Source organism: Eptesicus fuscus, chromosome 3 (genome assembly GCF_027574615.1).
Source record: "Eptesicus fuscus isolate TK198812 chromosome 3, DD_ASM_mEF_20220401, whole genome shotgun sequence".
Taxonomy (NCBI): domain Eukaryota; kingdom Metazoa; phylum Chordata; class Mammalia; order Chiroptera; family Vespertilionidae; genus Eptesicus; species Eptesicus fuscus.
Genome location: NC_072475.1, coordinates 108,549,747 through 108,563,568, shown reverse-complemented (window position 1 = coordinate 108,563,568; position 13,822 = coordinate 108,549,747).

Sequence of the window (13,822 nt, the reverse complement as noted above, 5' to 3'; positions counted from 1 at the left end):
GACTGCCCATTTAGGCCTGATCCCAGCAAACAGGCTCCCAACCACTCTCCTGCCTGCCTGCCTGATTGCCCCTAACCACTTCTGCCTGCCAGCCTAATCACCCCCAAACCACTCCCCTGACAACCTGATCAATGCCTAACTGCTCCGCTGCTGGCCTGATTGCCCCTAACTGTCCTCCCCTGCCAGCCTGGTCAACCCTAACTGTCCTCCCTTGCAGGCCTGGTTGCCCCAACTGCCCTCCCCTGCAGGCCTGGTCCCCCACAACCGCCCTCCCTTGCAGGCCTGGTCGCCAGCCAACTGCCCTCCCTTGCAGGCTTGGGTCTCTCACAACTGCCCTCCCCTGCAAGCAATCTTGTGGTGGCCATCTTGTGTCCACATGGGGGTGGCCATCTTTGACCACATGGGGGCGGCCATCCTGTGTGTTGGAGTGATGGTCAATTTGCATATTGCCTCTTTATTATATAGGATTAAGTCATTGTAGTAGATTCAGAATAGAAAATATGCGGTAAAAATGCTACAAAATTATTTAAAATAAACATTTGATATGCTGGCCACTGCGACAGCAGGGATGGACCTGGAAAGCATTATGTTAACCTAAAACACCAATCAGAGGAAGATAAATACCATGTGATTTCACTCATATGTGGAATCTAATGAACAAAATGAACTGACAAACAAAATACAGAGACTCATAGATAGAAATCAGGTTGAGTGGCGGGTAATGGGTGGGGGCGGGGAGTGTAGTGATTGAGCAAAAAGGGAAAAATAAAGAAAAAAAAAACACCTCATGGACATACTGGTAAACAACACTGTGGTGATTGCCAAGGGGAGGGGAGATTGAGAGGGAGTGGAGGATAAATGATGATGGAAGGCAACTTGATGTGGGGTGGTGAACACACAATACAGTGTACAGATGATGTGCTGTGGAATTGTGCACCTGAAACCTGTATAATTTTATTAACCAGTGTCACCCAATAAATCCAATAAAAATGAATAAAAAAACATGATGTAGAGGTCAATATAATAAAGAAAATTATGTGTTAGAAAATATTTGGCATTTATCCTGTTGTAGGAAGTAAACACTTATTTTTTCTGTACAAATTATAATAAAATTATTTATAGCTATAAAATGCCTTTATCACTATAAAATATATGCATGAACAAGAATATACTTAAACTATGCAACTGGCATCTTTGCAGGTTAAAAAGTGTCATATTGGTGATTAATGTCCACTAGATGTTAGAAAACAAAATTTCCTTTTATTTTATACAGCCCTCATCTATACTAATAAAAGGATAATATGCTAATTAGACTAAATAGACTGGACGTCTTCTGGATGTCCTTCTGGACATCCTTCTGGACAAAATCATGGTGGCAGGGGCTGAGGCAGAGCGGTTGGGGTGATCAGACCAGTAGGGGAGAGTGAGGCCAGCAGGAGAGAGCAGTTAGGAGCATTAGGCAGTTAGGCAGAAGGGTTAGGGGTGATCAGGCAGGCAGGCAGAGGAAGTTAGGGGTGGTCAGGCAGGCAGGCAGAGGGGTTAGAGGCGATCAGGCAGGCAGGCAAGTGAGCAGTTAGGAGCTAGCAGTCCCGGATTGCGAGAGGGATGTCTGACCGCTGATTTAGGCACGATCCCTGGATTGGGCCTAAACCAGCAGTTGGACATTCCCTGAGGGGTCCCAGATTGGAGAGGGTGCAGGACCCTCCCTCCCTCCATGCACAAATTTTATACACCGGGCCTCTAGTCTTACCTAATAATAGACAAACATGTAAATTGACCATACCTCTGCTATGCCCACAGCCAATCAGAGTGAGTATGCAAATTAGAAGGCCAAAGATGGCGGCTGCCCAGCTGCTCCAGGCACAGAGTGGCCAGGCAGACCAGGATGCCTGCTATGAGAGGGAGGGCGGGGGTTGAAGGGGTCTACAGGAGTGGAGTGCCGCAGGGAAGACAAGACTGCAGACTCCGGAGTCTGCAGCGAAGACGAAGATGGCAGACTCTGGCTGGAGCGAAGGCCTAGGTCTCGGGTGCTAGAGGAAAACCGGTGCTGGAAGCCAAGGGAAGGAAGGCCTATTGCATGAATCTCTTCGTGCAACAGGCCTCTAGTTTCTTTATAAAACTCTAAGTGGCTGGAACAATGCCTTGCCCATGGTAGATGCCCAATAAATATTTGTTGAATAAACACTATTATTAGCGCAGCATTTTCTCCATATTACCCAGTCAGGTCAATCACCTTCTCCCCATTCTCAACTTCTTTCTTAGAGAACCTATTACTTGACGGCTATAATTGATGGACAACTGACAAGCTACCAGTTTAATTCTATCTCTCCCCCAAATGAGATACTGGTAGTTCAGAGGAGGCATGGGGAAGCAACTAATTAAGCTTGGTGAGTTCCCTGGGGACCCAGATCAGACTGAGGTTGTGAGCACTTGGTAAATTTAGAGTATTAGAATGGCTGAACAAGCTTTTATAAATGCTGCTTTAAGAATTTTGATGAATAGCATCCTGGGTAAACCAATTCATGTAGACTTTAGGGCTATGCTTTGCATTGGGCTAACAGAAGTCCAGAGATAGAGAATAGGCATTAAAAGTCTTGGTATTTAATTTTAAAAGTTTATTTTAAGCAATTTAAGCATATAATGTTTTCAGGAAATTGCCATTACTTTCATCAGACACTAAAACTACAGCTTCTAATATTTGTACAATTTTAAGATAATTTCTCAGAGAATATGGATCAAAGAAAGAACACTCATCTCTTAAGTAATATTATGAATATTATCAAAATTATAATCTACTGCTATTCAGCATATACTGATTTTAATATTATATTTATTTGTTTGTAACCAGTCAATAACAAATTGTAGCTCTGTATGCCAGTCAAAGTTTGTAGCTCATTGTAGTTAAATAAAATAATGAAAAAAATAATATTTCTCTTCATCAAATAAATTTATTCATATGTATTATACTGTATATATTCATAAACACTTGAGAACATGCAGTTTTTTTAACCCATCAAATGTTTCAATTATCAGTAACTAAGCTAAGGATCTGCAATGAAGCTTTTTAATAATTTCTAAAAATTTTGATAAATTTAATTCTACTGGGTGATATAAAGGACCCATTTACATTTCCAGCCCTTTAAGGAAAATTGAAAGAAGAGTTTTAACAACTGTGTGGTTTAGTTACAACTGTTTGCTAATAAAAGACTGATTTTATTTCAGAGCAAGTAAAAATTACAGATAGCAGCAATGTTCCAACTAACACACAGACTTTATTATGTACTACCTAGATGCATGCATGTGTTCATAAAACGTGGGCTCTCTGCTTTGCAATACATAGAATAACTAATTTTGAAAATCCGATCTTAAAAAACCCAATTCAAGGGGAAAACCTCTCAACCTGACAAAAGGAATTATTACCGGAGATTAAACTGCTTGATGTTCCTCATTGTTCCAGTTGAGTCAGGAGGGAATATTAATTGAGATGTGCCATGGATTCCGGTGTGTGTTCCATAGTGATTCACAGGTTTCCTGGTGGTCCTTCTAACGGGAATAGCACAAATGAGTGGAATAAGAAGGATCATTCTGAACCACAGTTGTTAAGCCATTGTTCTGTTTGGCACAAAAGGTAATGGTTGGTTGATTTGCTTTATTTCTCTGCTGTTCTGATTTCCCCCCATACACCCTAATCTCTACCACTTCCTCTGTGAGTCATCCCCAGCTGGACCCAGTGAGACCACAGGAACTGGCTCCTGGAAAAGAGCGCTAATGGGCCTATTACTCAAGTTCAACGCTCTGTAAGTGTGGTAAGAACCACAACTTACAAAGAGGGAGACAAAATAATTATTTTGCATTTTCTGCCTTACGGAGCCTCCAAATCATGCTGACCTTTTTGTATTTCTGTGTAGGCATAGGATATGAAGAAATTCAATTACATGAAAAAATAAGCATATTTAACATTATTACAGTAATTTAATTATGTTTGCAGGAGTTTTTTGTTTATTGGTTTTGTTTTGTAGTAGTTTATGTTATTTTGCAAATTTTAAAAGCAATATTTAGCACCAGTTTTTCCCCATATAAAAATCCATCCAACAGTTATGCTAGTTCTATATTTGACACAGTTACTATTATAACCTCCATTAGTCACAAACACGCCTATTTTTTCACCACACAAGGGGACGTTGAATTAGATTCACAAAGAACAGCTTGATCTGTAGTTGTTTGCTCTCCATCCCGTTTGAGGGAAAAAAAAAAAAAAAAAACACAAAAAAACTTAGCATGGCATTCGGCTTTGATATGAGGGAGTTCCCATAGTCTGCAGGCAAAATCTCCACGATTACATATTTAAACCAGAGATTGGGTTAGAGACTTTACTAAAGAGGAAGATATTGGATACACCTGAGACTGTGTTTAGGGTGGTGGGCTACTTAATAAGACTGAATAAGAGAGTCCAGATCTCAAACTTCTTACTATTTAATTCTTAATGTGGAATCTCAGATTCCTTCAAATAAAATAAGATATTTTAAAATGCTAAAACTTACTAAAGAAAGCTTATTGTTGGCCTTGGCCCACAGTTAGTTAGAGCATCATCCCTGTACCCCAAGGTTGCTGGTTCAATTCCCAGTCAGGGTACATACAAGAATCAACCAATTAATGCATAAATAAGTGGTGGAAAAATAAATAGATATTTCTTTCTTTTCTCTTTCTCACACATCAGTAAATAAAAATTAAAAAGAGGAATATTTTCTATTATTCATTTATTATTATTTTTTTAAATAATATATATATATTTTTATTGATTTCAAAGAGAAAGGGAGAGGAAGAAATAGAAACATCAATAATGAGAGAGAATCATTGATCAGTTGTCTCCTGCATGCCCCCTACTGGGGATTTAGCCTGCAACCTGGGCATATGCCCTTGACCGGAATCAAACCCAGGACCCTTAAGTCCACAGGCAAATGCTCTATCCACTAAGCCAAACCGGCTAGGGCAGGAAATCTTTTTTTAAAAATAAAGCAGAGTATTGACCTGTGGGCTGAAAGGTCCCGGGTTTGATTCCAGTCAAGAGCACATACCTGGGTTGTGGGCTCAATCTCCAGTGGGGGCGGTGCAGGAGGCAGCCAATCAATTATTCTCTCTCATCATTGATGTTTCTTTCTCCCTCTCCCTTCCTCTCTGAAATCAATAAAAATATATATTTTAAAAAAACCATCACGGAGACCAGAAAAACATTAAAAAAATAAAATAAAGCTTATTGGTTAGTACATTTCTCCTACAGGTGGTATAAAGGAAATTTGCAACAACCACAGGTGATAGTGTCACTTTGCTGACTATAAGTGTTAGATGAGATCTCTGAGGGTGATTACACAAGCAGAGAGAGTATGCATTTGCAGTACTCAAGTATCTGAGGTCCCTCTCGCCATTATGTTCTCTCTACCCATATAGACTTATGTTTTTTTCCCCCATTAGCTCTCACTGTAAAGTACCCAGTATCTCTTTGCTCCCAATATCTCTAACTGTCTTCTCATCATCCCATGTGTTAACCACGTGGCTCCATCTACAACCCAACCCATGATTTATCCTTCAAAGGTCATATTTAGTAAAAATCTTTGAGCATTTTTTCCTTTCCTTACATATTAGTGGTAAAATTTTTGAAAAAAGGTGTAATGATTTGCCCTACTTAGAAATATTTTAGCCAACAAAAGACTCCAAGAGTTTAAAAGGTTAAGTATAAGTCTCTCATAGGCTTACATTTAAAATCTATATTCCCTGAATAAGATTAAGTCAAAATTATTGTGTTGGTAAGAAAATTATTTTTGGCCTTAGTTATACTAGAAATTGGAAAATTTTAAGTATTACATATGTTAGTATACATTCCAAAAGTATATTTTCAGTACATGTGGAGTACCATCCAAAAATGTAATGTTAATTTTCTAGAAAAGTTTAATGATCTCTCACTAATTTAAAACACATACACACACAAAAACAAAAAAAACAACCACACACACAAAAAAAACACAACACAACAAACAAACAAAAAAAACTTTTGGGAGTGGAGAATAGGGGATTTAAGATTCAGTGTTTTATAAATTCCACATCAGTCTTTAAGCATTAGGTGGCTTTAAAAGTAACCACTCCAAGTCCTGAAAACAAATAACTACTTTTATAATGTGTGTTTTACATTTTAGGCCATTGTTAGATATTTCAAGAACATTATTACATACTGTGAAATATCACCATACTTATTCAACTCCTTCTCCAAATGAATGACAAATTAATAACATGGTAGATAAGCAAAGTTTCACTAATTCAAAAGTAAATTAATTCTAGTTAGAAGAAAATGTAATTAAAATTTACTCATGTGTTTTGGAGAAATTCACTAAGTTTTATAGCATTCCACTTAAAATTAATTCTTTATTTATGCTTATTTGCTTTCATTCATTATCTCTGGTACTATAATCACAATACTTTCCACATATGTTTTAAGTTTTACTCATATAGGATGTATTAGTTTTGCATAATAAGACATCTGACAGCTTCTAATCTTTAGATACATAAAAGGCTGGTTTAAATCTGAAAGTCTTACAGTTATACCCACTTTTAATAGATTCATTTGTTTTACAAGAGAAATGTGTTTCTTCTTTAAAATTTTGAGCTATTTACAATTGCTTGTTTTTATGCTATCAATTATATTTATGCTAACATTTGAAAAACTCTATAAATATGAGGTTGCCTCAAAGGCATTTGTTGAGCATGAAACATAAATCAGATCTCAAAAAGAAATGCCAGAAGAGTTGTAAATTTTGTGACCTGAGGAGTGATATTGATAGAAAATGACTCCAGAGCAGCCCGGGGCTCTATGACCACACGTATGAACAGTTGAGCCTTACCTAGCAGCCTTGGACTCTGCAATCACTCCAGCAACCACACGAGCAGCTGCCACCCATGACCACCTGAGGCACAGCTGCTGCCTGTGACTGCCCAAGGAGCAGCTGCCGCCTGTGATTACCTAAGAAGCAGCCACTTACTGTGACTGTGAGATGAGCAGCTGCCACGTGACCCCCCAAGGAGCAGCCTCCACATGACCACGTGAGGAGCAGCTGCCCCGTGAGAAGCCGCCACCCTATGACCGAGTAAGGAGTGGCTATACCACAACCACCTGAGGAACAGCCACCACCCGTGACAGCCCCAGGAGCAGATGCTGCCCAAGACCATCTAAGGAGCAGCCACCAACCATAACCATGCAACACTCCATCAAGCCCACTGCTACAACCACAGGCCCCATGTGACTCGACACCTAGATCCTTAGGTGAGAGCAAAAATGGGGAGACAGAAGAACAACCCCCAAAGGAAAGAAAAGGAGGAATTGCCAGAAAAGGAACTAAATGAAATGGAGGCATGCAATAGGTGAGAAAAAGAATTCAGAATAAAGGTCAAACATTCATAAACTGTATGGATGATAAAATAAAAAAAACTATGTAAGAATCAGGAGGAATAAAGAATAATCCAATATAATAAAAGGTTAATATGCAAATCAACCAAACGGTGGAATGACCAGTCATATAATGTGTGCTGACAACCAGTGGGCAGACACTCAACACAGGAGCTGCCTCCTGGTGATCAGTGTGCTCCCACAGGGGAGCGCTGCACAGCCAGAAGCCCTGAACCAGGCTCATGGCTGGTGAGCACAGCAGCCATGGTGGAAGCCTCTCCTGCCTCTACTGCAGCGCTAAGGATGTCCAACTGACAGCGTAGGCCCACTCCCTACAGGTATAAGCCATCAGTTAAACATCCCCCGAGGGATCCTGGACTGCGAGAGGGTGCAGGCCAGGCTGAGGGACCCCCACCCCAAGTGCATGAATTTCATGCACCTGGACTCTAGTATAACTATAATAAAAACAATATGGAAGCTTTCAACAGTAGATGAGGAGAAGCAGAGGACTGAATTCGTGAATTAGAAGACAGGGAAGCAAAACACACCCAATCTGAACTGAAATTGGAGAAAAAAATAAAAAAACAGGAGGAGAGCCTGAAGGAGCTTTGGGACAATGTGAAATGAAGCAACATATATATAATAGGGGGGCCAGAATGACAAGAAGAGGAGCAACAGTTAGAAAACCTATTTGAAGAAATAATGTCAGAAAACTTCCCTGATTTGGGGAAGAAAAAAATCACACAAGCATAGAGAGTCCCAATCAAAATGAACCCCAAAAGACTCCGACCAAGACACATCATAATTACAATGGCAAACATTAACAACAAAGAGAGAATCTTAGAGGCTGCAAGAAAGAGACAAAATGTTACCTACAAGGGATCTCCCATTAGATTATCAAATGATTTCTCAACAGAAACACATCAGAACAGAAAGGAATGGAAGGAAGTATACAAAGTTATGTAAAGCAAGGGACTGAATCTAAGAATACTCTATCCAGCAAGGCTATCATTCAAAATTGATGGGGAAATAAGGAGTTTCACAGACAAAAAAAGGCTAAGGGAGTTTATCACTACCAAGCCACCAATGCAAGAAATGCTAAAGAGACTGTTATAAAAAGAAGAAATAGAAAGGGAAGAAGGAACACAGACACAAACAATAAAAATAACTACAAAAAAGTACCTATCAATAATAACATTAAAAGCAAATGGCATAAATGCTTTGATCAAAAGACATAGAGTGGCTGAATGGATAAGGAAACATGACCCATATATATTCTGTCTACAAGAGACCCACCTCAGAACTAGAGACTCACACAGACTGAAATTAAAGGGATGGAAAAATATCTTTCAGGCAAATAGAAATGAAAAACAAACAAACAAACAAACAAACAGCTGGGGTAGCAATACTTATATCTCACAAAATAGACCTCAAGGTGAAGGCCATAACAAGAAATACGGAAGGCCACTTCATAATAGTAAAAGGATTGATAAAACAAGAGGATATAACTCTGGTAAACATATATGCACACAATAAAGGAGCACCCAAATACATTAAAAAAACTGCCAGAAGATATCAAGGGAGAGATCAACAGCAATACAATCATAATATGGGACTTTAATACCCTACTACATCACTGGATAAATCCTCTAGACAAAAAAATCAGTAAAGAAACAGCAATCCTAAATGACTCTCTAGATCAGATGGACTTGACATCTTCAGAACATTTCACCCCAAAGCTACAGAATATACATACATTCTTCTCAGGTGCACATGGGAAATTTTCAAAGATAGATCACATATTGTCTCTCCAAATTCAAGAAGATTGAAATCATATCAAGCATCATCTTAGACCACAATGGCATAATATTAGAACTCAACTACAATAAAAACAATAAAAAAATTCAAACACTTGGATGATGAATAGCATGCTATTAAACAATGATCGGGTTACCCAAGAGATCAAAGAAGAAATTAAAAACATCCTGGAGTCCTAGCTGCTTTGCCTAAGTGGATAGAGTGTCAGTCTGCAGACCGTAGGGTCCTGGGCTCGATTTTGGCTAAGGGCATGTACCTAGGTTCCAGGTTTCTCCCTGGCCCAGGCCTTGGTCAGGGCTCCTGCAGGAGGCAACCAATCAATGTGTTTCTCTTGCATCGGTGTTTCTCTCTGTCTTACCCTTTCTCTAAAAATCAATGAGAAAAAAAAATATATATCCTCAGATGAGAATTAAAAAAAAAGAGAGAGAAAGAAAGAAATGTCATATCCTATGAAAGACACATCGTGAAAATGCCTAAAGAAAGTTGTCATTTTTTTTATGGTGAAGGAACTGGAGTCTGTGTTGATGAAAACACCTTGGCGGCTGCGACTGTGGCAGCAGCAGTGGGGTGATGGGGTTGGCGCCTTCCCCTGATCAGCCCAGTCACCTCCCACAGAGGGAGGCCAGACTGCGGCTTAGGCCCACTCCCCACCGGGAGCAGGCCTAAGTCGTCAGTAGGACATCTCCTGAGGGCTCCCAGTCTGTGAGAGGGGACAGGCTGGGCTGAGGGGAGCCCCCAACAGTGCACGAATTTCATGCATTGGGCCTCTAGTTTTAAAATAAGGGCCTTAACATGAACACATAATTTATCCTATATTTTATTAAAGGACTATTTGATGGGTATGTATTAGTTTCCTGGGGCTACAAATTACTACAAACTGGGAGGCTTCCCAAAACAGAAATTTACTCTCTCAGAGTTCTGGTGGCTAGAAGCCTGAAACTAAGGTGTCAACAGGGCCATGTTCCTGCTGAGACTAGGGAGAATCCTTTCTTGCCTCACCCCAGCTTCTGGTAGTAATCATCAGTCCTTGGCAATCCTTGGCATGGATGACACCACTCTAGTTTCTTCCTCTGTTTAACATGGAATTCTCCTCCCATGACTGCTTCTTTTCTTCTAAGGACACCATTATAGTGGATCAGGGCTCACCCTAAAAGAAAACCTCATCTTAATTTAATTACATTTGGCAATATCTTATTTCCAAATAAATCAGGTTCACAAGCACACATTATTATAAATTTAATGTATCTTTTCTGGGATACAACTGAATCCATAAAAGGCACCTGTTATAGCTCAGACAATATTCAAGGCACTGAGGGCACAATAGTAAAAAAGGCAAAGAAAAGAAGTTAGTAATAATGGAAATAATATCTATTTTTGCTTTTGGAAAAGGAGATTTGGGCCCCATATCTACTTAGAAGTTCCATCTTGCATGATTCTTTATTCCAGGAATTGTGTTAAATCTTTTAACTGTTTTGGGAGAATTACATGTTTTCTATTTTGAGTTTTCCAATGTGACTCATATTTATAAACACATAATGGCTCTCCATTTATTTAGATACATTTAGATTAAAAAACATTCATCAGCACTGTGTTATTTTTAGCATAAAAATTCAGTACATGCTTTTATAGATTAATACCTAAGTGTTTATTTTTGAGTTGTATATGGTTTTGCATTTCTAATTTTAACCTCCATGTGTTCATTGATAATGTATAGAAATGCATGTGATTTTTCCATGTATAACTTTTGTCCTGGAAACTTGCTGAACTCAATAGGTTTAAGAGATTTTGTAGACTCTTTGGAAATTTCTACAGAGATAATCCTGTCCTTTACAAATTAGGGTAATTTTATTTCTTCCTTTCTAATCTATATATTTGTTATCTCCTTCCCTTGAACTATTATGCTGGCTGGAACTTCTAGTACCATTCTATATAATAAAAGGCCAGGACCATAAGCATAATGACCAGAACAACCGCTCGACCAGTCGCCACAAGGTACATTGACCACCTCTCAGTTGGCCGCCCCCAGCTCCCCCCCCCCCCCCGCACCCCTCGCAAAGGCTCTGATCACAGCATGGTGAATGGGGAACCACGGTGAACTGGCGGGGGGAGGTGATGGTGAAGTGAGACTGGGAAATGTTGAGTGGAGGCTGGCGGTAGGTGATGAGCAGCAGTGAGCATCCAGCGGTGAGCGGTGGGCAAGCATTGCCGGCAGCAAGCATTGCGGAGCATTATGCTTTGGGGAGCTTCAAGGAGCATCCCAGGCAGGGGCAGGGAGTGTTGAGGAGCATCACGGGGCAGCTGCAGCGAGCATCGAGGAGCAGTTGTGGGGTAGGGTGCATTGAGGAGTGTTGCGGGGCAGCAGCGGAAAATGTTGTGGAGCATTGCAGGGTGGCGGCAGAGAGCTTCGTGGAGTGTCGTGGGGTGGGGAGCTTCGTAGAACATTGTGGGGGGGTGGGCGGAGGCGAGCATGGCGGGGTGTAGCGGGGTGTCACAGAGCATTGGACATGGCCCTGATTGCAGGCTAGGCCTAGGGACCCTAATCGCACATGATTTCATGTGCTGGGCCTCTAGTATTGAGTAAGAGTGGTGAGAGTGTAGATCAGGCATCTTCAAACTACAGCCCGCTGGCCACATGCGTGTGTTTTTGCTGTTTTGTTTTTTTACTTCAAAATAAGATATGTGCAGTGTGCATAGGAATTTGTTCATAGTTTTTTTTAAACTATAGTCCGGCCCTCCAACAGTCTGAGGGACAGTAAACTGGCCCCCTGTTTAAAAAGTTTGAGGACCCCTGGTTAGATTTTTGTCTAATTCCCAATCATAATGGAGAAAAATTTAGGCTTTCACCTTTAGATATAATGTTAGCTGTAGGTTTATTTTGTTTGGTTGTGGTGGGTTTTTTTTTTTGTTTTTTTTTTTTTGTTGTTTGTTTGTTTTTGTGGGAGATGTTCTTTATCAAATTGAAGAAGTTCCCTTTATTCTTATTTTTCTTACAGTTTTTATCATGATTGAGTTTTGAATTTTATCAAGTACTTTTAAATGTATCAATTGATATTATCATGTGGATATTTTTAGCATTTTAATATGGTGAATTTTGGTGATTGTTTTAATGTTGAACCAGCCTTGCATACCTATAATAAATCCCACTTGGTAATGGTGCATAATTCTTTATAAATATTGCTAAATTATATTTTATAAAACTATTATGCCTATATTAATCAAGAATATTACACTTTAGGATTTTTAATTTTTGTTTTTTGATACTGTTTTGGTATCAGAGCAGCATTAGTTTCATAACATTAATTGAGAAGCCCTGGCCAGGCATGGCACAATGGTTAGAGTTGGCCTCCACACCGGAGGGTCATGAGTATCTGGTCAATGGCAGATACCTGGGTTGTAGGTTCAATCCCTGGCACTGGTTGGGGCATGTGTGTGAGAGGAAACCAATCTATGTCTCTCACATAGATGTTTTTCTTTCTGTCACTCCCTCTCCTCTTTATCTTCCCCTCTCCCCTCCCTTCCACCCTTTCTTAAAATCAATGGGAAAAATATCCTCACTCCTTGGGGAAGGATTAAAAACATTAATTGAGAATATTTTCCTTCTCTTGTATTTTCTGAAGAGATTGTGTACAAATAGTTCTTCTTCAACATTTGATAGAATCTGGGCCAGGAAATTTCTTTTTTGGGGAATCTAAAATTATGAGTTCAATTTTCTGAAAAAATCATAGGGCTAGTCATATTATTCCATATTGGGTCAACTGTGAAAGCCTATATTATTTTGAGAAAGTGTTTCATTTAGTCTGGAATATCAAATTTATGTGTTGTATTCCTTCATTATCTTGTTGTCATCTGCAGAATCTGAACAGTTAGCCCTTGTTTCATTCCTAATGTTAGTAATCTGTATCTTCCCTTTTTTTTTCTGTCAGTCCTACCAGAAGTTTGTCATCTTATTGATTAAAAAAAAACAAACAGGTTTTTGTTTTATTGATATTATCTCTTTTCCTGTTTTAATTTAATTGCTTCTATTTTTTATTTATTATTTTTTCTCTTTTGATTTTTTTCTAGGTTCTTGTGATGGAAGTTCAGCTTATTGATATGAGTTCTTTCCTCTTTTATCAATGTATGCATTGAATGCTTTAAATTTCTTCTCAGGACTGCTTTAGCTGCATCTCAAAAACTTTTATTTTCATTAACTTTAATGTATTTTTTTATATTTACCTTGAAAGCTTTACTTCAATCCATGAATTATTTAGAATTGTTTTGTTTAGTTCCCAAGTGTTTAGAGATTTTTTTTCCTACTGTTATCTTTCTGTTAATGATTTTTAGTTTAATCCCATTGTAGTTAGAGAATGTATGATTTAAAATTTTTAAACACTGAAGTTTGTTTTATTTCTCTCCTCTCCCCGTATCAATTATGTCTCTTGATACTACAGTATATAAAATATACTTAAAAACTTTTTTAGTGATTGCCCTAGAGTTCACATTACATTTACAATTAATCTAAGTTCCTCTTCCAATAACAGTATACTGCTTCATGGGTACTACAATGACCCAATAGCAGAGTATTCAGTCTCA